Source organism: Paroedura picta, chromosome 2 (genome assembly GCF_049243985.1).
Source record: "Paroedura picta isolate Pp20150507F chromosome 2, Ppicta_v3.0, whole genome shotgun sequence".
In the NCBI taxonomy this organism is placed as follows: domain Eukaryota; kingdom Metazoa; phylum Chordata; class Lepidosauria; order Squamata; family Gekkonidae; genus Paroedura; species Paroedura picta.
In genome coordinates this window covers 127,959,830-127,983,700 of record NC_135370.1, presented here as the reverse complement: position 1 = coordinate 127,983,700, position 23,871 = coordinate 127,959,830, and the positions used below count along the sequence as shown (strand labels likewise).

Genomic DNA, 23,871 nt, shown 5'->3' with positions numbered 1-23,871 from the left:
GGTTATTGTTGTTGTTAGGTGCGAAGTCGTGTCCAACCCACTGCGACCCCATGGACAATGATCCTCCAGGCCTTCCTGTCCTCTACCATTCCCCGGAGTCCATTTAAGTTTGCACTGACTGCTTCAGTGACTCCATCCAGCCACCTCATTCTCTGTCGTCCCCTTCTTCTTTTGCCCTCAATTGCTCCCAGCATTAGGCTCTTCTCCAGGGAGTCCTTCCTTCTCATGAGGTGGCCAAAGTATTTGAGTTTCATCCTCAGGATCTGGCCTTCTAAGGAGCAGTCAGGGTTGATCTCCTCTAGGACTGACCGGTTTGTTTACCTTGCAGTACAAGGGACTCGCAAGAGTCTTCTCCAGCACCAGAGTTCAAAAGCATCAGTTCTTTGACGCTCGGCCTTCCTTATGGTCCAACTTTCACCCATACATTGCAACTGGGAAGACCATAGCCTTGACTAAACGCACTTTTGTTGGCATGGGTGATGTCTCTGCTTTTTAGGATGCTGTCTAGATTTGCCATAGCTTACCTCCCCAGGACCAAGCGTCTTTTAATTTCTTTGCTGCAGTCCCCATCTGCAGTGATCTTGGAGCCCAGGAAAATAAAATCTGTCACTATCTCCATTTCTTCCCCATCTGTGTGGTTATTACAGAACGTAAAAACGTCACTGCTGGGAGAATCAATGCAGTCATGAGATGATAATTCTGAGGAAGTGTTAGTCCCTTTCAGAACTTTGTCTCCTTCCTTGACCACTAAGAGCATTCTCTACTGAATTAAAACCCAATCACTCCATTCCTTGGCTTCTGCTGCTTCACATATTTGATATTTAAAGCTAATATCAGCAAGAAAGATTCTATTATTTCCTTTTAGCCTCTATAGCATCCGATATTCACTTACTTGAGAACAAATCCCAAGTTCTGAAATCTCATATTTACTAAGAAATATATCTCATATCTGACTTTAAGACAGACCTCTTGTTTCAAAGTAGCCAAATTTATTGGCACTACATATATGCCAAGTAAGTCTCCAGAGACACCACCCAAACTGTTGTCAACAAAATCATAAATGATTGTTTCAAAGGTTGGTCCTGTTAGTAGAATAAGTTATTATTTAGTGTAGCCAGGAGATCTGAGGATTGTCTGGCCGCCACTTGGGACATTCCGAGGTGGCTTCCCATTTCCTGTCTCCACATCATGACCCCTAGTGTTCCTTGGAGGAACCCCACCCAAATCTTTGGAGGTCTCCTATCCCAATACTAGCCAGGATTTGATGGGATCGGGCTTGCCCAGAATATGTTATTCATGTGTCAGTGAAAACTGACAGTCTACTGACTTCCGCACTCTACTCCCATGAGTTTCCATGCTCCATAACCAAATGTGTTCTGTGCTAAAGAGTCCTGGCAAATTCATAGGGTAAAAACAGAATCGTCAAACTCTGGATTTTAGTTTCCAACAGGTGATATAAAACAGTTCTTGGATTTCATTTGCTTAAATATTGATAAATGTCATTTTAAACTACTATCCCTATTCTGTATCATCTGTGCTGTACCAATGGTAAAATTTCACTTACTAACCAACATTCAAATGCCAACAACGATCCTTGGCAGGGTTGCTAAAAACCTGGAGATAAAATGTCATGCTGCTTTAACAGAGGCTTAAAGCAGGGAAATGGGCACTTGAAACTTTCCATCGCAAGGAGGTAAATAACATCCCATTAAACCTCTGTTAAAGTAGCAGCACATCTTTCCTTCAAGGATCTTGGCAACTGTACCCTTTGGTAGCGAGGCAAAATTGTTGTTTAGATGTTTTTGAACTCAAAATGTAGGGGCTAATGAATAGATAAATGTGACCCAATCTAATGTGAAACATGAGACGTATTACAGAGAGTAATCAATACACTTCCCATATCATGTATATTTTGGTGGGGATGGAGTCAACAATTTGTCATCAAGTACATCAAGTATTTTTGTTGAAACCATCCAGCAAATGTACTCGGAGTCTTGAATTTATAGCCAGTTTTAACTTTAAGCAGCTTAGTGTTTTGTGTATTAGTAGTTTCAATGTGCCCATAGGACTGGTTCACACATGCATATGCTGTCCGTGCTCTGTGAAATTCAGAACTAGTTCCTTTGGCTTGTATTTGGACTGCAACAAACTGGAGAAGGCAGGCATCATAGTCCATCTTATGTTGGTTTATAAGCCTTAATCACGTGATAGTTGAATTCTTTTCTTGGCAGGCATGGCTTGAGTCAGTAGAACCTGTCTTCATTCAGGCATGTATGCATAAACTCCAGGTCATATAGTATGCTGTACAAGTCATGGATGGGACAGGGACAAAAGCTCACTTTTCTACCTCATCATCTATAAAGCAAAAGATTAATTCACTCTGTAGAGAGTTTTGTTTAGTAAGGCTCTGTTGCAGTTCATGACTGAATTGAATTGGCAGGAGAGCAGAGAGAAATGGTAGGTACTGATCGAGGTCATGACTAAATTGCTTTGGCAGAATTGTGTACAGAAAGGTTGCCAACATCCGGCCCCCACTTTTGCCCCTGATCAGTGCTATTAAAATAAATCATCAGAGTTCCCTCAGCTGTGCAGGATCAAATGTGAGATTGCATCAGACTCTGGAAAGATTTAGATCTATCCGTTGAATTTATGCAATACTGATAGATTAGTCAGTGGTTAAATATGATGTATACTTTACTTTGCAAGAATTATATATAGAAATTCTTTTAACAAATGACTTAACCTTTCAGTGTGTAGGAACAATCCCAGCCTCTGGAAGTTGCTTAACTTCTCTTTTCTTTAATTTCTTTTAAAAATATTGAGTTGCCTTGTGTGTTTCTTAAAAAGTTGAGAATATATATTTATTCATTAAAAAAAAGAAGTAGGGCAACCCTCCCCCCCAATAAAACTGTGGTGCACAATATATAAATCCAGTAACATTGTCAACACTATGGGAGAAAGAAAACTTTTCAAAGAACTCCTATTCCTTCAACACAAGAGTTCAGCAATGATTTCCTTCCACACAAAACTCCAATAGTGATGGGACATTCACTGAGGGGGGGCTGGGCTCAGGCGGCAGGCTGCACCCAGGAGCAAACAGGAGGAAACAGTTGCTTAGACCTCCTAGAGTATGAGCAGGCCAGCAGAGTAGCCTCTTGAAGCTTCGAAGTTAGGGAAGGAGAAGCAAGATCCCAGCCAGGGAAACCATTGGCCCAGATTACCTTCACTTACTATGGGCCCACCTCTGAAGAAAGGGCATTGGGGAATACCAGAGTCAACCCACCTTTATTAGTCCTTTATTAGGTCAAGCTAAGCAAAACCCGGGCCCAGTGTTAGAATGGGTCCTGATGCCAGTTACCTATTCCCTGATTGTTCAATCACCAAATGTGACTGGACAGGAGCTTGAAGCGTTGGGAAAGTTGTATTTTATATTATTATTGCCATGTTGATTGTTATATTCTGGGGATTTTGTGGATTGTATTTTACAATGTTCCTAGGACTATATTGTTATTTTATGAGACTTTTTATTGTGAACTGCCACGAGCCAGTTCGCTGAGAGCAGTGGTATACAAATCGAAAACTAAACAAACAAATAACCAAGGAGGATGAGCCAGACTGCTTGTGCAAGGTGTGGGGGAGAGGAAGCTGCTTCAGGAAATGAGAAGACCCAGGGTACTAGAACCCCTTACTCGCCATGTTTGAGTTTTAGCTAAAGACAGTCTGTGATGGACTCCACTCTTAAAAGCTGTACAGATAGTGAAGGACTGTGAAGGGCTAATTGAATGGCAGGCTGTTCCAAGAGATCTGATTGGTTAGCATCAGCTGAACACAGCAAAATGGCTGAACTGGATGCTGAGGAGACGTCTGATTTTAGTCAAGTATTGACAGTTTTGGAATTCTGCCCTTGACTGAAAGCAGTTTAACAAATACAGAAGAACTGGGAGAAAGTTGGCAAGGAAGCTTGGGAAGTATGTGAAGACTCCCATTTGAGCTAGAGAAAAGGGTTAGATCTTCTAGGGCAGTGGTCCCCAACCTGCGGCCCGCGGCCCGGTGCCGGCCCGCGAAGGCCATGGCGCCGGGCCGCGGCTCCCTCTTCCCCGCCCCCCCCCGGGAGGGAGGGCGGGGAGAGGGAATCGGGGCCGGGCCGCGCGCGTCCCAATGCCCTGCCGGTCCCCAACCTCAGAAAGGTTGGGGACCACTGTTCTAGGGAGAAGAAAATTTCCCTACCCAGTCAAATAGGGAGTTGGCTCCAAAGAGTGCAGAGATCCCTGATCTGAAATAGTTAGGAACTGCCTTAAGAAACCTTATGAGTTTAACTGTCAAGATGGTGCTTCAAGAGAAGGAGGTTGAATACTGGAAAAAGTCTACCTACCTTCTGGAAACAAGTTAGAGAATAGTCAAATAAAGTGTATTGAAGTTTTTTGGGAAAACACTGAAACAAAACCCTATCGATATAAAGGTCTGAGCACTGTGAAAATCTTTAAAAACTCTCATTATCCAGAAACATAAGAACTAAAGTCTGTGCATGTTCTGGTTTTACCTCAGAAATGTCAAACCCTTATATCACCTGTCTATGTTAAATAAAATATTTGTCATTTCTGAATTTCAAATTGCCTCAAGTGCCATTTAAGTGGCTGAAATAGAAATAGGCTCCTGATTCTTCCCTCAGATTCCCGGGCCATCATCCAAAATATCATACTGTGACAGGTTGGGACAGCCATAGTTCTTCAGCAAATAAGAAAACACATTACCAGGGTGGCTCAGTCAATGAAGAGAAAGAAAAACTGATGGAAAATTTTGCCTCTGAGGGACAGAAAAGGTTGGGGTTGTCATATAGCCCAAGGAAATGCAGACACTGTAGGGTGTGGACTCTGACCTGCAGATGGAGGGGTCTGACACCTTCATATCAAAACTTGGGTTATTTTTATTTATTTATTATGTTATTTAAAACTTATGTTTCACTTTTTTATAGTAAAAAGCTCTCAGGAAGTTTAGAAATAGTTAAAAACAATATCACAAAATTCTAGTACAGTACATTAAAAGGCATATGTATACGCAACAACTGCCTGAGTTAAAGATTAAAGCCAATAAACCCTAATTGGTGTTAAAACCTCAGTGGGCAGTAACTAAGTCTGAGCTGAGGGAGAACAAGTCAGCCCGTATTCCGGCCCCAGACAACTCAGGCCTGTTAGATTAAAAGTGGTGCATTGAATTGAACCTGGAAATAAACTGTGAAAAGTAATTCATGTCACACAACCTGTCTCAGTTAAAAACCTTTCTGCTACTATCTTCTGGACCAGGGGTAGTCAAACTGCGGCCCTCCAGATGTCCATGGACTACAATTCCCAGAAGCCCCTGCCAGCATTCGCTGGCAGGGGCTTCTGGGAATTGTAGTCCATGGACATCTGGAGGGCCGCAGTTTGACTACCCCTGTTCTGGACCTTTATACACTTGAATGCTTTCCATAGGCTACCCCACACATAATGCATTGCTGTAAATCATTTTATGTAATCAAAGCAGAACTGTCTCTTTGCAGAAGGGGATGTAGCTGGTGAAATGGAGGTTAATGATAGGTTGTCACTTTTATGTCTATTATGTCTGTTACCAGATCTGGATTGAAAAGTGCTCTCATGCTACACATTTGATCTTTAAGATAAAGTGTAGCCCTATCCAATGCAAGATGAAACTATCTCCTTTGGTAGATTGATCTCCCATCCAAAGACACCTTATCAGAGTTGAGTCTCTATTAATTTCCCCTCATCAAGCGCTTTAATGACTCAAAGTACCTATTCACGAGAACATATATTTCTCTGGATTAAGTAAGAAGCACAAACATGAAACTGCACTATAATGAATCAGTCACTTGATCCATTAAGGTCAACAGTGTCCATTCAGACTGGCAACAGCTCTCCAAAGTCTTGGGTAGAGATCTTTCATATTACTTACAATCAGATCCTTTTAACTGGAGATATCAGGGGTTGAACCTGTGACCTTCTGCATGCCAAGCAGAGGCTTTGCCAGTGAGCTATGGCTCCTCTCCAAGGAGGAAAAGTGGAGTGGGCTGTCATCTGCCTACTGATGACACCTCACTCCAAATCCCTTGACAACATCTCTCCGTAAGTTCATGTAGATGTTATGTGGCAGTATGCAACCTTACAGAACTCAGTAACACAAATGTCACAAGCAATATTATTTCAGCACGTACTTCTGAAATCTGCTGGCTACACAAAGGCAGAATCAGAGCATGGGATTTTAATTTATTTTTAGATTTTTATACCGCCGCTTTCAGGGCTACTGTCCCGGTGCAGTTAACCATCAGAAAACCAATAAAAAACAGTTAAAATATTGCATATCCATATTGGCTGTGGGCCTTAGTTTCTACTTCCCCATCTCCCATTCGGGGGGGGGGGTTCCTTTAGGCAGTCCCCCATATGATGGTGTCAATTTCCGTCATTCACAGACTCCAATCAAAAGCCTGCCAGAAGAGATCCATTTTGTAAGCTCTTTGAAACTGAGGGAATTCCTGTAGGGTCCTCAGTTCTTCCGGGAACTCATTCTACCAGGCAGGGGCCAGGACCAAAACGTTCCTGGCCCTGGTTGAGGCTAGATGTCTAACTCCATTCAGTGATAGGTGTTTCAGAATGTTACAACTGTCAATTATATTGAAAGCCACTGAGGAATCCAAGAGAATCAACAGAATTATACTCTTTGCTCTGTCTCCAGCACAAATTGTTCACCTGGGCAACCAAGGCAGTTTCATTCCTGAAAATGAGCCGGAAGCCAGACTGAACCATCTTCAAACAATATCTTGAGCTGATATGTCATCACGTACTTGAGCATCTTGCCCAATAAGGCCACAGGCCAATACCTGAATAAATCAATGGAATGCAAGAATAGTTCAATCTTCTTCAAGATGGCTGGGACTATAGCCATCTCCTAATGGGGCATTTATTATATCCTGGACCCTGCATGCTATTACTCCTACCTGCTAGATGTTCTCACCCACGGCTGAGAAGAGTTAAGCAAACAGTCACTTTTACAGGTTCTTTGCAGTAATCTTTTTCAAATAATAATATTCTTCTGCAATAACTAGTACATATCTCAAAAGTTATAGCCAGATAATTCCACTGTAACCATCATTTGTTGTTTCAATAATATTTGCTCCAGTTTGGAACAGTAATATGTTTCAGGATGGAACAAATACAAATGGTTTTTTATTTGCTTTGCAAAAAGGTTACAATGAGTATTAAGAATTCTAATTGATTATCTAAAGATCTAAAACACAGGAAGAACCTTTTCAGGGAAGTAATGGATCCAAAATGGTGGCAGACAATTATAGACTCATAGAATTGGAAGGGAACTCCAGGGACAACTAGTCCAATCCTCTGCAGAATGCAGGAAATTCACAATTACCTACCCATCCATAGTAACCTCAATTCCATGCCTGGATGATACCCCCCAAAACAAACAAACAAACAAACAAACAGAATCCCTGGCCAGTGTATCCTGGAGGAAATTCACCTCCTTAGCCCAAAGTGGCGATTGGTATTTCCCTGAGCATGCAAGAAAGGGACACAAGAGCCAAGCATTGACACAATCCCTTCTGCCCACCCACTCACAATCTGCCAAAATTACAGAATCAGCATTTCTGTCAGATGGCTATCTAGCCTCTGTTTAAAAATTTCCAAAGAAGGAGAGCCTACTACCTCCCAAGGAACCACTCTGTCAAGAACTTCTTCCAGATATATTTTAATCAAAAGTAATTTTCTTTGCTATCATTGCCACCATAAAAGAGACATCTAAGTGTGTTCTTGTCTGTGTTTAGCCAGCGATATACTCAATATTTTTCTGCTTACATTTCCCTGGTATACTTTTCACTTTTTCTGAGGTATGATTTCTTGTTTCCTTTCTGTTTTGTGTCATTAAAAATGGCAATTCAGAACTGATCTTAAACACCTGTGATGTTACCCCTCCACTCATATTTATCTCTGTGCCCTGTTGTTTTTCCTGTAGAAACTGATGGTCACCTAGATGCTTCAACTATCTGAACATTCAATATATTCATTTTTGTCCCTTTGAATGGAGTGATATTGCTCAGTGGCTGCCAGGGGTAGAAGCATATTTCTACCAATTTATTTGGCTTCATAGAGATATGTAGAGGCTGTTCCCTAGGCATGGAGAGGATGTGCTAATGATTCTTCCCCCCACCTACTGCAAATTTTCCAATATCTGTGTGGGGTTATTTTGTTTTCTATCTCTTTCTGCGCATCTCAGTTCTCAGTCTATTTGCTAACCTGCTGTTAATGCTAGTAGCTTTAGAGAATAGGTAATGCTGCAGTTTTATGGATGTAAGGGCAGGATTTTTGCCCTTTCCTGTTCACACTCAAAGATGGTATTGATACAGAAAGAGCTGCCCTTGAAAATTAGATCCTTAGAGCTAGGGGCTACATGAAATCAAGAGAAAGCAGAAGACGTCTACAGGGAACTTTCCTCCCCCACCCCTCAATCATATTCGGTTTCTGGCTTGCTGTTTGAAACACTTATAGACATTTCAAAAATAACCCATCTCTTCCCACCAGCCCCGATGTCTAAATTCAGGTCGCAATTTCTACATTTTTCCAGAAGGTGGCTGATGATATCCCTTTTCTGCTTAGGCATAGATGAATCATCCATATGCATATGTCAAGAGGGGGGAAAATAGCTAGAGTAAAAGAAAGGGGGGAGAAATGAAATGAGTTTTGGCTAGGCTTGGTCTTTGGCTGGTGCAATCTTGGTGGTTTGTCCTTTTATACATGATTGCAACTCTCCAAGTTTTCTTGATTCTACCTCAATGTAGATGGGAAGGCTTCAGGGGTGGGGAATTGAATATGTTAAGTAACATGAACTATCTTTGTGGACATACTTAAGGCCCAGGTATACACATGTGTAATTTGTTTGCAGCTGTACCAACAAGCTGCTGGTGGAAGGCCTGAATCCAGCATTTTGTTTCATGAATTTTCATTTGAATACTCCAGAAGATAGAGACAGAGTTCAACGAGATCTGAACACAATGGAAAAATGGGCAAATGAGAACAAGATGCAATTTAATAAAGATAAGTGTAAAGTTATGCATCTGGGTCAGAAAAATGAAAAAGCATGCCTACTGGATGGGGGATACGCTTCTAGGTAGCACTGTGTGTGAACGAGACCTTGGGGTACTTGTGGATTGTAAACTAAACATGAGCAGGCAGTGTGATGCAGTGGTAAAAAAGGCAAATGCCATTTTGGGCTGTATCAACAGGGGCATCACATCAAAATCACAAGATGTCATAGTCCCATTGTATACGGCACTGGTCAGACCACTCCTGGAGTACTGTGTGCAGTTCTGGAGGCCTCACTTCAAAAAAGACGTAGATAAAATTGAAAGGGTACAGAGGAGAGCGACGAAGATGATCTAGGGCCAAGGGACCAAGTCCTATGAAGATAGGTTGAGGGACTTGGGAATGTTCAGCCTGGAGAAAAGGAGGTTGAGCGGGGACATGATAGCCCTCTTTAAGTATTTGAAAGGTTGTCACTTGGAGGAGGGCAGGATGCTGTTTCTGCTGGCTGCAGAGGAGAGGACACGCAGTAATGGGTTTAAACTTCAAGTACAACGATATAGGCTAGATATCAGGAAAAAGTTTTTCACAGTCAAAGTAGTTCAGCAGCGGAATAGGCTGCCTAAGGAGGTTGTGAGCTCCCCCTCACTGGAAGTCTTCAAGCAAAGGTTGGATATAAACTTTTCTTGGATGCTTTAGGATGCTTTTGGCTGATCCTGCATTGAGCAGGGGGTTGGACTAGATGGCCTGTATGGCCCCTTCCTACTCTATGATTCTGTGATTCTGAATGACTAGATGCTATTGTGATTCCTTTAACAGCACATATGCATGCTACCAGATTGAGCAAAGAATTAAGTTTTTAATGTTTTCAATTGTCTTTGCAAGGTATTTTCCTTCTAGGGCCTTGAATAGGATAAAGTTGAACTATCAGTGAAAAGCACTGGGTTGTTTACAACTGAGCCATTAGGAAACTCCCCTGGGATGACATGCTAAAATAAGTTTCCACTTCTGATGGAAACTCAGGAAAATGCATTGCATTGTCTAGTATGGTAACGTGCTGTTGGTAAGCAGCATCCCATTCTGGATGTGCGCAAAGAATGTATCATGGACCCAGCAAAGGTATAGGAAGATCTCTTGTTTCCCCCCGGCCGCTGGTTGACTACAGAGAACAAATGAAATCCCATTGCCTTTTATGACACAATCTACCACAGGGGATCGGATGCAGCATAATAAGGTACAAGATTCTCCACAATTCTTCCTTCTCCTCATCTCCCTCCTTAAGGAAATTACGATTGTGAGCTCTACCTTGGAGCATGGCCCTGTCTTTTTGTTTTGTTTTGCTTTAACCCAGTTAAAACATTATGTGCATGGATGGTGCTGCATAAATAAATAAGTAAATGTTATGTAGTACCAAAAATATAATAGGCACAGGCTGTCTGTCGGCTTTGCATGCATATGAAAATGTGAGTGCCCCTTTTTGGCATCATTGGGGCAGCCTCCCAGGGACAGTCTTGGGGGAAAACTGAAGGTTCTGCGGAAACTAGGGATGGTCAGTGCTGGTTTTGTCACTGTGTGGTTTCACTGTGGACAAAGTTTCTGTCTTGGTTGCAAGTGTAGTTGATTTGTTCACATTTAGGGGGAGAAATTGGTGCATACGGGGTAGTCAAACTGCAGCCCTCCAAACGTCCATGGACCATAATTCCCATGAGCAAATGCTGTCAGGGGCTCATGGGAATTGTAGTCCATGGACATCTGGAGGGCCGCAGTTTGACTAACCCTGCAATATACCATCATCATCCATGATTTTTGTGATTCTGAGCCAGAAGTCACAGGCATTTCTGCCAGATTTGTCAGTGGTCAGTGAGATAATCTAGGAGTAACACCATCACTATCTGACTCTGTCCCCTAGGCTTATTTCCCTGACTAACAGCATGGGCTCCAGGAACATTTCTAGTTTTGTTTATTCATATTTGCACTACCCCACATGCTTCCCCTGTGTAGCTTCACACCACACCCTGTCACTTCCAGAATTCTTCCAGCTCTCATGTTAAAAAAGACAACTATTTTTGTGATTATTTGTATTCATATTTCATAGGAAATTTTGAAATTAACTCAATGTAGCATCTAATGAACACAGGTTTCTGTGCTATATCTGTCTCCACACAACAGCACTTTAGGTCATATATAGTTAGAGACAGGGTTATTCCTACCACCAAAGGTAAGCACCTGTCACTAAAGGTAAGCACCTTAGACATAAGTTTTTTTGAGGTATAAACTGTCAAGAATCAAAGCTCCCTTGGTTGGGTACTTGGACTAGGCAGACTGCCAGCTGGATCCGTGTCAAGGCAGACTACTCCATCCCAGAAAGAAGCCAGGATGGTGTAGTGGTTACATTGTTTGGAGTGGGAGATGTGGCTTTTCTCTGCTGCCATGAAGCCCGTTATGCTCTCTTTGCATGACCTATCTCACAGGGTTGTGGAAAAGATAGAAAGGGAGCAAGGGAGAGCCATATATTCTACTCTGCTCTGGAAGAAGGAAAGGATAAAATGTAGTATACTAAAGGTGTCAAGCGGCAATTGTATGTTCATTTGCTTCTCCAATATAAAACATTCCCCCCACATAGAAAAATAGCAAGACAGAATCTTTGCTTTCTGCATGCAGTGAGATTATAGATGGGAAAACATTCAAATATGCAATTCACCAGTGGCAGCCTAAAATCGTAGAATCCTTCGAGTTGGCAGGAGTCCTGGACAAAAATGTCCTGTCCCTCTAACAGAGGCTTAATGGGAGATGTTATTGACCACTAAGCCTGGAAAAGAATCACCTCCCTAGTTCCACATGTTAATTCAAATATGTAGGGTCAGGTCATTTTTCTCTAGGAATGTTGGCAACCTGCACCGTCTGCATATATATCTCAGTTATTAGCTCACCAGGCAACACCTTCTCCTCTGAATAGGAACAATTCCTAAAGTCTATGTTGAGGTTGCCCCTACACAATGTCTGAGAGGTCCACATTTAGGATTGCTTGCTCTTTATTTTATAAAAACCCTTAGAATCCACTTGTGACTGGTATGATTTCAAGAAGCAAAATGTTTATATTTTGTTCCTCTCATGCCATCCCTCTGACACTCACTACCTGCACTTAGCCTGGGGGCAGAGATACAATATTGGGTTTTTTTTTTGTGGGGGGGGGGGGAAGCGAATTTATACTGAATAAACAGCATGGTAGGAAAGTGTTAAAATATCTCCTTTTCCTCACTTCATATCAGGTACATGTGACTTCTAATTACATTTTTAAAGGTCAAATTTAGCTCTCCTTGGCAGTGTTGTATTTAGAAGACTTTGGTAATTTTAGAGGCCTAAAAAAATGTCTCTCTGCCACATATTTTCAAGAGAAAATCACTAAAACCAATAGTGCTAATTAACGTGGCACTAATTGAACCAGCTAAAGATGGAGCTCCTGGCTCTTTTCCTTCTCCATAAAGAGAATACTTCCTTTCGAGGTAAAACTTTTGCAGTTCTGCCCTTCAGGCTGTTGGGATGACCTTCCTAAATCATGAAGCATTCATAGTTTCTGTCCTCTGACAATGTTACATTTATTAGATGTCATGCCTTGTTGAAGATATTTTTGGAATCTTGAATCCAATGACAAGACTAACCTGCAGGACTGCAGTTATCCCCCCCCCCCCCATCTAAATCTAAGCACAAGCACTGAGTGGGAAGATATTTTTAACCCTGATACATGTGCTTTGCTTGAGAGCTGTGTTTTGCCTCACTGGGATAACGTGTGAGAATTCACTGAAGGGGAAGGGACACGTGTGGATATCTTTTTGAGATTGTGGCTGATGATACCCAGGATGTAAAATGAGCTGACCTGAAGGGAATCAACTATGTAACAAAACTCCAGTGATCCTTGCATGTTTAAAGCAAGCTTTGAACTGTGGGAAAGAAGGGATGGAGTGCCCTGGAAGATTACAGCCAAACTGTCAGGTAAATGCCCCTACCGCATGGTCACAGCCATCTGCAGGAACACTGGAGTCCAGCAGCCATAGCCAAATTGATGTGAATTTGCTGTTGAGTGGCTAAAGGAAGGTGGAAGTGGGAGCGGTTTTGTGTTTCATCAGTGCGGAAAGAGAAACAGTCGTTCATCCTCTCTGGATCTCTTTTGCTCCAGAACAAGCATATGTCTCAGAAGGCCATGTTGGGGGAAATTCATGCTCTATCCCATGGCTGTTGGCCAGTGAGATTCTGCAGGGTCCAGCCTTATACCCCATGCTATTTAATAACTATGTGAAGCTGCTGATAGAGGCCACCAGGTAACGCCAATATACAAATAGCGCTCAGCTCTACCTTTCTTTTCCACTTAATTTTTAAGCTTTTCCTGGCTCAGTCAGAACTAGGCACAAGCCTTAGTTATATGTAGACTGGCAATTGTAACATCTACAAATGGAGAACTGGGGTGAAAGCATCAGCCTGGCTGCTGAAATAATAGGAACATATTTCCTATTCCCCTGATACTTGCACCCTTGCAAAGAATTTTCCTTACATTTCCAACAGAATGCTAAAAACAATTAAAAAGCAGAAATATTTGCGAATCAAATTTGCAAATCAAATCAAACCCTCTTTTGGTTCAGGAGTAATAAAGAATGTCCATTTCATAGGCAAAGGCTACCTGTGGGGAGGCTGCTTGGAATGGTATTATTGTGGTGGTTGCCTTGCATGACTACAGATTGGCTACCATTTGCTCTATGGGATCATAAAGTACTAAAATGAGGCTTTGATGGAGATGGGGGGATGAACTGCACAGCACTGGAGCATTCTTACAGAGACCCTTTGTACGCCGGAGCTCGTCGTACTTAGCTTGTCGTATTTAGCAGGAACCGTCCAGTTCCCATTTCTAGCCACTTCCATATGTTGGCTGCAGCACATGAAATGGCCATTAAATTAAGGTTTTCACCTTTTCTCACCTCTTATTTTTTAGCAGATATTTTCCCCAACTGTGAGGCTGGATGGTAAAATGCACTCCTTATATATTTATAGGCTCAGACCTACCTACCTCTGCCTAAATTCCTGGAGAATATAAAATCAGCATAAGGTTATTATGGAAGGATTTATTTTTGTTTTCAAGAAAAACCAGAGCCTTAACTATAAGCACACCTAACTGCAAAGTCGAAACGACCGACTTAAAAACATGCCTGCACCGTGAGCAGTCATGAGTGACTGTCAATGCATAAGATACAAGTTAATCCTCCTGCTTCTTTCCTATGTGGGCAGATCATAGTAATGATTTGCTGAAAATAGAGCATTCTGATATCACAGTGCAAAATCACTGCCTTTATTAAATACCTGAGTCTATGGCAGATTTGAAGATAGCACAGCAGATGGGGCAATACTGTAGGCCCATCTGCCGCCCTTGAATGCCTACAACTAGTGCTTCATGTGTCCTGTGACCAATTTTTATGCATAGGAAAAACACGCCTGTCCATGGAACTATCCTATGGACAGTGTCAGCTTGTGCAGTGGGGCTGCAATGAGTGTGCTGCTCTTGAGAGCTATCAGAGTAGGGAGACCCATGTCTTTAATGGCAGACCTTCTTGGTTGTATCTGGTTTTCCAACTCTCCCTTTTCTTAGACTCAGCCAATCTTGCCATGCTGATCCATTATTTTGTAACCTCCCACCGAGGTTATAATGTACTCTATGTAGGGTTTCCCTTGAAACTGGAAATTGAAGCTAATTCGGTAGGTAGCCTAGGAGCCTCCAGTGTTTATGAGTCTGCAGACCCCTTTGGAATACTGTTGAAGAGTGGTGAGCCCAACCACAGAATGGCTGCTGAAGATGCAGAGTCAACCAAAAAGCAGCTATCACAGAAGGTGGAGCCAACTGTACGATGTCAGGGAGTGAAGTTATGCATAATTCTAATAATAAGTCTTCAATATTTCAGGCAGAAGCTCTGCTTAACAGGATGCCTTTTAAATTAATATATTATTTTAAGTGCTTTCTTGTTTACACTCAACTTACTTTCAGTCACACAGTCTTATGGTGGTACCATAAGATATCCAGTGGCCAATCAGAAGCCCTGCTTGCAAAAGCCCCACTGCTTTCCCTTTCTAATAACACTTTGCGGGTTCCAGGAAATGTGTTGGTGGACATCATGCAGGGGAATCCTGAAGTAGCTGATGCATCTTACCTGTCTTGAAACTGCTACGTTGGCTGCCAATCCCACTCAAAGTGCTGGTTATGAACTTAAAATCCTGGTTATGACCTTAGAAACCTGAAGCCCATATATCTGTAGGCCAACTGGTCTTCTGGCTGCCACCTGCTGACTGTTTTCACACTTACAGAAGACTACCTGGCATCAGCCAGAGCCTGGGCTTAACCCCATTATAGCTCTCACTCTGTGGAACAGGGTTGCTGGGGAGGGAGCGGAGGCTCCTTGTGAGAGATCTTCAGATCAGTGGAAAGGCTGACTTGGTTATTTTTGTTCCTTGTTTTTATTTATTCAATAGCAGCAAGGCTAGAACTTTTGGAAGTAATTCCATTTCCTAGAATTTCACTAACTAGTTAATTATTTGTTCTTGGGGGAAGGAGAGTTTGAGTAACAGGGGAACATTAACCATGATGGAGCCAGGAAATTAGAAATTGCATTCATCAGTACTGAGCCCAGCACACTGCTTGTTAATCTTAATTGGCCAACTAGATAAGATGTTGGGGAAATGTGATCTAACATCCCTTTATTCTAAATTGTTCTGCATGGCAATTGCAATAAGGTTATGATGAAATGCTTTATACTCCAGAATTTATATCCAGTTTCATCACACTCGGGTTTATGCTCTGGACAGGCTCAGAGGTTATGAAGTGCTTTTTGTGACTGGTGGGGGTTTGAAGAGAGAGAAGATTGGGTATGACCCACCTTCCAAATATGAAGCCTTCTAGCACTTTAGAAAACAAAATGTCCTTTGTCCTAAGGACCAAAGAAGAGACCTTTATTTTGGGCAAGAAGGAAGAGGGGAGGACAGAAAGGAGGATTATAAAAACCCCAGGTACATTGAAGAAGCTCTCTTAGACATTTTGCCATTCACTATGAAAGATAAAGCATTCTCCATTTGATTGAAAGCCTTGTAACACATGGGCTTCATCTTCAGCATATGTTGCAGAGATTATGGGGGGAGAACCCTACTGAAATTAAGATAATGGATGTTATCTAAATGCTTGCAACTCCAAGAATTAAAAACCTATCTTTACTTTTCAACATTAGGGATATGTGAAGATTAGGATTCAGAGGGTTGTATGATATCACCTTTTTCTTTTCTCTTTGCTTGTTTGTTTGTGTTGGCAAACATTGTATATCCTTTTTAATTTTCTGAATAAATACTGTGACCCACATTAAATACCCTATTCCGTACAAACCAGGAATACTAAAGGGAAGGGAAGCAGTTGATCCTTCAAGTGTGCAAGAAAGAGCACTTGGTCCCGTCTAGCATGTGTGCAAGATGAGGGAAATTTTAGGAAGGCTGTGCTGCTCTTTTAAGTGATCAGTGACAGAGAGCTCCTGGGTTTAAACCTTAATAATTGGCTTGATAGTAGCTGTGATCCAGAGAGTGAAACAGAAAAGGTAAATTCAGGAGTAGAGCAAGAGCTCAGAGTGGCAGTACAAAGGCCTCATTCCCATGTGGGGAGAAATATGTGCTGGAGAGATTATTTCCCTATAAAGGGCTTCTTGGAATTAGTATCAAATAGTAGGCAAAAGATTAGTAGCATTTCCCCCAACACTCTATGCTGGATGTGAATTGTCCCTTTGGTGGCACTATTTGCTCCAGTAGATTAATGTGGGAAGATTAATGTTTTCCCTATGGGACAAATAGCAGTGTTAGAGAACATATTTTCATTGGGGAAAGGGTGCAGGAAAGAAAGAATTATCTTCTTCACCCCATGCCATGGAGCCTATCCAAATCCTCCCCTCCAAGTTGGATGTGGTTTGGCAAATTTTAACTTTTTTCAGTTTGTTAACTGGAAATATTTTGATGACTTCTAGTTTTGCTGATTATAGAAGTCATGTGGAAGAACAAAATGCGGAGAATCTCAGAATCCCTCTGCTGCTTCTGTTCTACTGAGTACAACACCAACTCGATTCATATACTTCCTTTCTGCTTGCTCCAGTTAAACTCTACCGCCATGTTCATTTCTTTGAGGCAGCAAGAAGAGCATTTATGGATTATCTACTTTATTCCCCCCCCCCCCTGTACTTTTTCATTCTCCTAATCCTCATGGAAGAGATTTAGATTCTTCACAAGTCTCTCACTCCCTGAGATATCCGAGTTCATGTAAAATCAGATTTCCTGGAGGCAGGCATAATATGTATTTGTACCTAATCTTGTTCTCTCTTCTTGGGGATATAAATATGGTTGCATTTCTTCCAGTGGGATGCTGTTCAGCTGTGAGTCTCATTGTGTTGTTCCGTCTCCTTATTTTATGCAGTTCTGCACAAGTACCTTTCTTTCTCTACTCTCAGGATGTGGCTAACTCATGTTGTTTCAGAATACAAGTATTGGATATAGCTTGCTGATTATTTCGTATTTTATATATTGAAGAAAGGATTTTTTTTTTTACCCAGGCTTTGTAGAACCCAACGTGAACTCGCTTCCTAAAGTAAAAACAGTGTTAAACATTGAGTAAATTCAGCAATGTAACAATAACACCAATCTAGCATTAAACCACAAAAGAAAATGGTTGGCTACATAATTAAAGCTTAGGTAAACAAGACTGACTTCAAGTGGGGCCTAAAAGTGGTTCATGAGGGTCATGGAAAAGAGCACTGACTCCTCATGAGGAAGAGACTGCAACTGAGACATGGGGCTGTTATGCACGTACCTGTTTTCCAACCCTTTTAAAACATCGTTTTCTAAAGCATTTTTAAAACATTCCCATTTATGGATGTGTTCTGATACTGTGTTGCTGTGATTATGAATTTTAAAAAGTTCCAATGATAACTCTGTGAGGGGAAACTTCCTCCTTTGTGCTGCAATGTCACCAGACTGCCACTCTGTCACATGCTTCTGGTAGGGACTCATGGGAATTGTAGTTCATGGATATGGAGACCTAACAAGAAATCTCCATGGTTCCCATGCACACTTAAAGCCCCCACCATTCCATCCCCTCTCCTGTGAAGTTTTTTTTTAAATCACAAGCCCAAAATGGGAGCCTGTAGTAGCTTTGCTTCCTCATTCTCAAGATAGAACTGGCATTTCAGACAACTGCGGAGTCTATGCAAGGTGGCACAGGGAAGACCCCTCCACTTTGCCAGCCCTGTCAAACAACAGCCCCTGCCCATGGTCACTGATTAGAGGTAGATTACCAGTACAAGTAATTACTTGTGTGATACAGAGAAATTAGTTTTGTAGTCTCATGAGTATTGGAGTAGCAGGAAATGCCACACATACCACTCCTCAGGCTACTATGCAGTAAAGCAATAAAACAGGCTTGGTTACCAGGGAGACTCAGAAGCAAAAATATATTCATGTGATCGCTGACACTGAGGAGGCAGAAAAACAGCAACAGGTACCTTGAGTTCCCATTGGTGGATGAGGGACTGTGAGCAGAAAAGGGGCTGTCACAGGGACTCAGGGGAAGAGACCAACATTTAGGCATCATAAAAGAGCATCCTCAATATTGCCACACAAGAAAAGTCATTGCAAAGCTATTTTAGATATTGCACTGAAATAACGCAGTTGATGCTATGAGGATTATGCCATGCATAATCAAAAATAACATGATGGGTTTCACACAGTGAAAACAGTCCCATGTGCAGAAATAAAAACAGCGTCTATTTGGGCAGACTTTTTGCAAGGTTTCCTGCCACGCATAATACACTCAGGTCAGAAGGATGCCCTGAAATACCCTTTGATGTCTCAGAACTGAATTGATATGTTCTAGTTGCAGAAATGTGGAATTTCTGCTTTCAGTACTTCGTAACTGCGCTTTGCAGTGAGCAAAGTTCTTTATATTTTTTATTTCAGCCATCTATTTATAAAATATAAAGGCAGAGGCTCCTACTAAATCAAATAGTAAATTTCAGGGTTTAGCAGGAATTGGATCCTTTTGACTTCCACATCCAAACTCACATTTCATCTCACTTCACCACAAGGGCCCCCGCAGAATTTCTGTTTAGTTGATGCAAAGTGCACAGCTGCCAATTTATGCCAAAGACAGAGCAAGGAACCAGTCAGTATTTGTGATAACACCCAGAGAAAAGGGACCACTCTTCCCTTCATGTCCTCTCACAATATTTCTCATAGCCTCATGAACTAGAGAGCAATCTGTCTGAGAGTGCTGGTACAATAAGTATGAATTAAAACGTAAACAAATAAATGTTGGTGGAAATTCATACACGCATCTTTATGCTTTTACTTATATTAGGTTTTGCCCATTTCTAAAAAAGAAGGTGTAATAGAATCCTTGTTCCCCAGATAATGGTCTTCATCACCTTTTGCTTTCTTGTCAAACTCTTCAAGCAAGCCTCCAGTGCCAATGACCTTTTAAAAATCTATTTAGTTGCCCAGTGTGAACTTAATGTTATGTCACCAATTCAATAGAACCTATAGAACACAGCAGGACAACTGTGTAATGAATTAACATTGCGGCAGTGACCATGGGGAGTCACAGGATCAGATTAAACGCCAAGCTGTTGATGTGTACTGTTCACAAGTTGTCGGCAGCTGATGTGCTTTCCGGGCCTCACTCTAATCTCCCAGCTGAACACTGCAGAAGTTTCCATTTTAGGACTTTGTGCATAACCCACCAAACATTTCAAAGGATTTTGTGCAACAGAAGATCCTGAGTATGTTTATAGCATACCTCATTTCATTTTAGCTGTGAGAAAGGACAGAATACTTGCTTTTGGACACCCATACATTCCCAGTTTGTGAACTGGACTCAGTTTCTCATTTTATAGGAAGTCACATGTTTCAGGAGTCTCCCAAAACGTCTAGCGATTCTGAGAATCCTTTGAGCCCATAGGGCCGTCCCTAGCTCCTCTATTTCCTCCTCAAAGGAATCTGTATTTCCTACTGTGAGTCTGACTCAGGAGTCCTGGCATGCTATTCAGCAGTATCTCCATCCCAGTGGTTTCACAACTGTTCCACTGTGCCTCTTACCCTGATTAGAGCCAGTTTGGTGTAGTGGTTAGGAGTGCGGACTTCTAATCTGGCGAGCCGGGTTCGATTCTGCGCTCCCCCACATGCATCCAGCTGGGTGACCTTGGGCTCGCCACGGCACTGATAAAATTGTTCTGACCGAGCAGTGATATCAGGGCTCTCTCAGCCTTACCCACCCCACAGGGTGTCTGTTGTGGGGAGAGGAATGTGAAGGCGACTGTAAGCCGCTTTGAGCCTCCTTCGGGTAGGGAAAAGCGGCATATAAGAACCAACTCCTCTTCTTCTTCTTATAAACATAGCTTTAATATTTTGCAAAACCATGTGTGGGTTGATATCTAGGCCTGCCTCTCCTAGGAGAGAGGAGAATATTTTTATTGACCTTTAGGCAAACTGGGAAAATTTGCAGCAATAATTTATTGAAGCCAAGCAGTTTCTCTATTATGGAGGTGCACAGTAAGACTTTTCCTTCTAAGACTTTTCCTTCTAAGATCTATGTGGGCCTGGAGAAAAGACTTTAAGAGTCGTTCTGCAGTAGCTACATAACCCCCTTAAGGAATCTCCTTTATCGTTTAAAACAACAATGCAATGGTTTTTAATAACTCAATTTTAATTTGCCTAGTTTTACAGCTTACCTTGATCTCTAGTGTTTTATTATACTTTAAGTGCATAGTCTAATAGTCTCTTTTATCTATTTGAATTTTTTTTAAGTTATATGCAATCCTGTGTATCTTGATCTTGTTAAAGATCAGATATACTTTCAAAAGAGAAACATACCATGACCACAGAAATCTGTATAACTTAATCACTTAGGCAGGGCTGCCAAGAGGCAGGGTCTGGGGTTACCAGCACTGGGAGAGGAGGGACCTTCTGGGTGCTCAAGAGGTCAAGCTAAATGCCATTGGGGAACAGCAAGAGCAGCACATTTGTGTGCATCAGGCATGTTGTGTGTATCCCTTGTAATCATGTGAAAGGGATGCAAAAGAGGCCTCTGGAGGTCCATTGTGGTGCTCAGCTATCTGGTGATTACTATAGATTCAAGTGGGTAGTCATGTTGGTCTGAAACAGCAGAACAAATTTAGAGTCCCGTGGTGATCACTAGAAGAAGAAAAGTTGGTTCTTACATGATGCTTTTCTCTACCAGAAGGAGTCTCAAAGCAGCTTACATTTGCCTTCCCTTTCCTCTCCCCACAACAGACACCCTGTGAGGTAGGTAAAGCTAAGAGAGCCCTGATATTACTGTTTGGTCAGAACAGCTTTGTCAGTGCTGTGGCGAGTCCAAGGTCACCCAGCATGTGGGGGAGCAGGGAATAAAACCCAGCTTGCCAAATTAGAAGTCAATGGCAATTTTAGCTCAGAGCAGCTGGTTGGCCAGCTGGTGGGGGAGGATGCTGGCCTGAGGAGACCAGTGGTCCAGACAAGTGGAGATCCTTTTATGTTCTTATCAATAAAGGAGAGAAAAAGTAGAGGGCCATTTGATTTCTCCCATAAATTATTTGGCCTCATCCCTCTACTTAGAGGGTTGAAAGGATTTGCTGGGAGTGACTTGGCATGTGTCTGTTATAGGAACCAGATATCCCATGTGGTAGTGGACTGGTAGAGCACCTGCTTTTCGAGTTTACTTCCCAGCATTTCTAGTTTAAGGATCAGGTGGTATGTGACATGGGCCTGGCCTAAGAACCTCAGAACCACTGTGGTCAGAGTAGATCAATGGTCTGGCTCAGTCTGAAGCAGCTTCGGGCATTCATTTGATTTCAGAGGCACTTAACTAATTTCCTTTGGAGTGAAACAGTATCTAACATTTTAATAATCAACATGTGCTGGTGACTCTGCTCCAGTCAACCCAAAACAGGAGTTCAAACTGAGCTCATGCTCATGGAGTCAATAGTATTTCTTGCCCTCTTTGGTCTATGTGAGAATGGAAAGGCACAGCTTGTATTGCTACCTAGGTTGGACTAAGCAATGAGCAGTAGATTTATGCATGTGGATTACAAATCCCTGTTCTGTTTCTTGCCTCTTCTTCTAATTGGTGTATCTGTGCCTTCCCCAGACTGGCCTAATTGTTATGCTGGAAATGGAAATCCTCAGAATGAGCACAGTAGCATTTTCATTATTCGGAGCATGCCAGTGCTGCTGACTCACTATATGTGCTGGAGGCACTATGCTGCGATATTTAGCGCGGAGGAAAAGGAGGGGATGGACATTGCAGAGATTGGTTGATAGATAAGGTCACCCAGTGCCTCAAGTAACCAGATGAAAATATCTGGGATGTTTCACTCGTCAGTTCTTTGCATACAGGAAAACAGCAGACCCCCCCCCCCCTCAATAGTCTAAACAGCTTTGGTTTCATTCATAACATATGATTTAAAATTGATCCTAACTCTTATTCAGAATAGGGATGGAATATTTTAGTTGATTTCCACTTCAGATATGTTTGGTTAATACCAAAGAGAAAAGGAGGGGGGAACCCTCCTACCAAAGAGTTACTACTGATTCCTAGAATTATCCTTTGCTAATTTCAGAAAAAATGTCCAATAAGTACATGAGGCAGCATTTAAAAATATATCCTTCTGTGTTGTTGCTCCCCAACCCTCCTGTTGGTTTACACCACACCTAACTCTGGAGCTCCTAATCAGTTCAGGTTATGTACAACCGCTGGTACAAAGTCACTAGCTAGAAATTAAACCGGTGTTAGTAAACTTATGCTTGAACCAAGATGTGCCAAAGCAGAGTGCCCTTTAATACACTTATGCAACTGAATGTCCACTGAAAGCGAATATCACCCATTAAACTCTGAAATGTTTTCCAGAGTTTAACTGAACTGCATGCCTCAGACATTTGCGATTCCAGATGGGTGGCCTTGTTAGATTGTGGCAACAAAAATGAACTGGTGTCTTGTGACACCTTAACAACCAACAGCATTTTATTTCAGCACACATTTTCATAGACTGGAAACCACTTCTTCAGATGCAATGAGTGAATCCTCACCGTGATGCCATTTTACGTAGAAGAAATGAGAAAGCAAACAGCTGGGTCAAGGGGCATGAAATTCGCGGAATGCTGTGTGAAATGCATTGATGCAAAATTCAAGTCTAATTAAAACAAATCTAGACCATTCTGCAGTTATGCTAAGCAAGTTAACACTTGTAATGAGTGATGTGCCCCAAGTTTTGTTAAGCTAGCTAAAATTTCTGATAATATAAAACCCCAGCGCAGCCATTTCAAGCTGGAGTATTCCTTTGATATTCTTTGAGTGAAGTATGGTGACTTGCAGGTCAGCCATAGAGTGTCCTGGTAGACTAAAATGTTCCACCCCTGGTTTCTGAACACTGTGATTTTTAACGTCATATCTGGGTCCATTTATTCTTTTGCCTTGAGACTTCCCTGCCTGTCTTATGTAGAATAAAAAAAGATATTGTTGACACAAGATGGCATATTTTATACTGGAGGATAAGCAAGGGAACAGACCAAGATGGAATCACACTTATAAAGGCCAATTTCAGGATTGTATGAGTTTGGGGTAGAGGATAACCAGGCCCCCTTTTCCCTTTGCATGATCCTCCAGCCCCTGTTTTTTACATAGCTGCGTCTTTGTTACAACCAACTTAATCCTCCAACAAATATCACAGTTCAAAATTTAATTGTT

The 23,871-nt window shown here is 41.9% G+C and overlaps 1 protein-coding gene across 4 annotated transcripts in view; it reads left to right on the top strand.

Moving 5' to 3' along the window:
• Positions 1-23,871, top strand: part of SLC8A3 (solute carrier family 8 member A3) — a 205,768-nt gene that overhangs the window by 88,156 nt on the left and 93,741 nt on the right. The window lies entirely within an intron of this gene.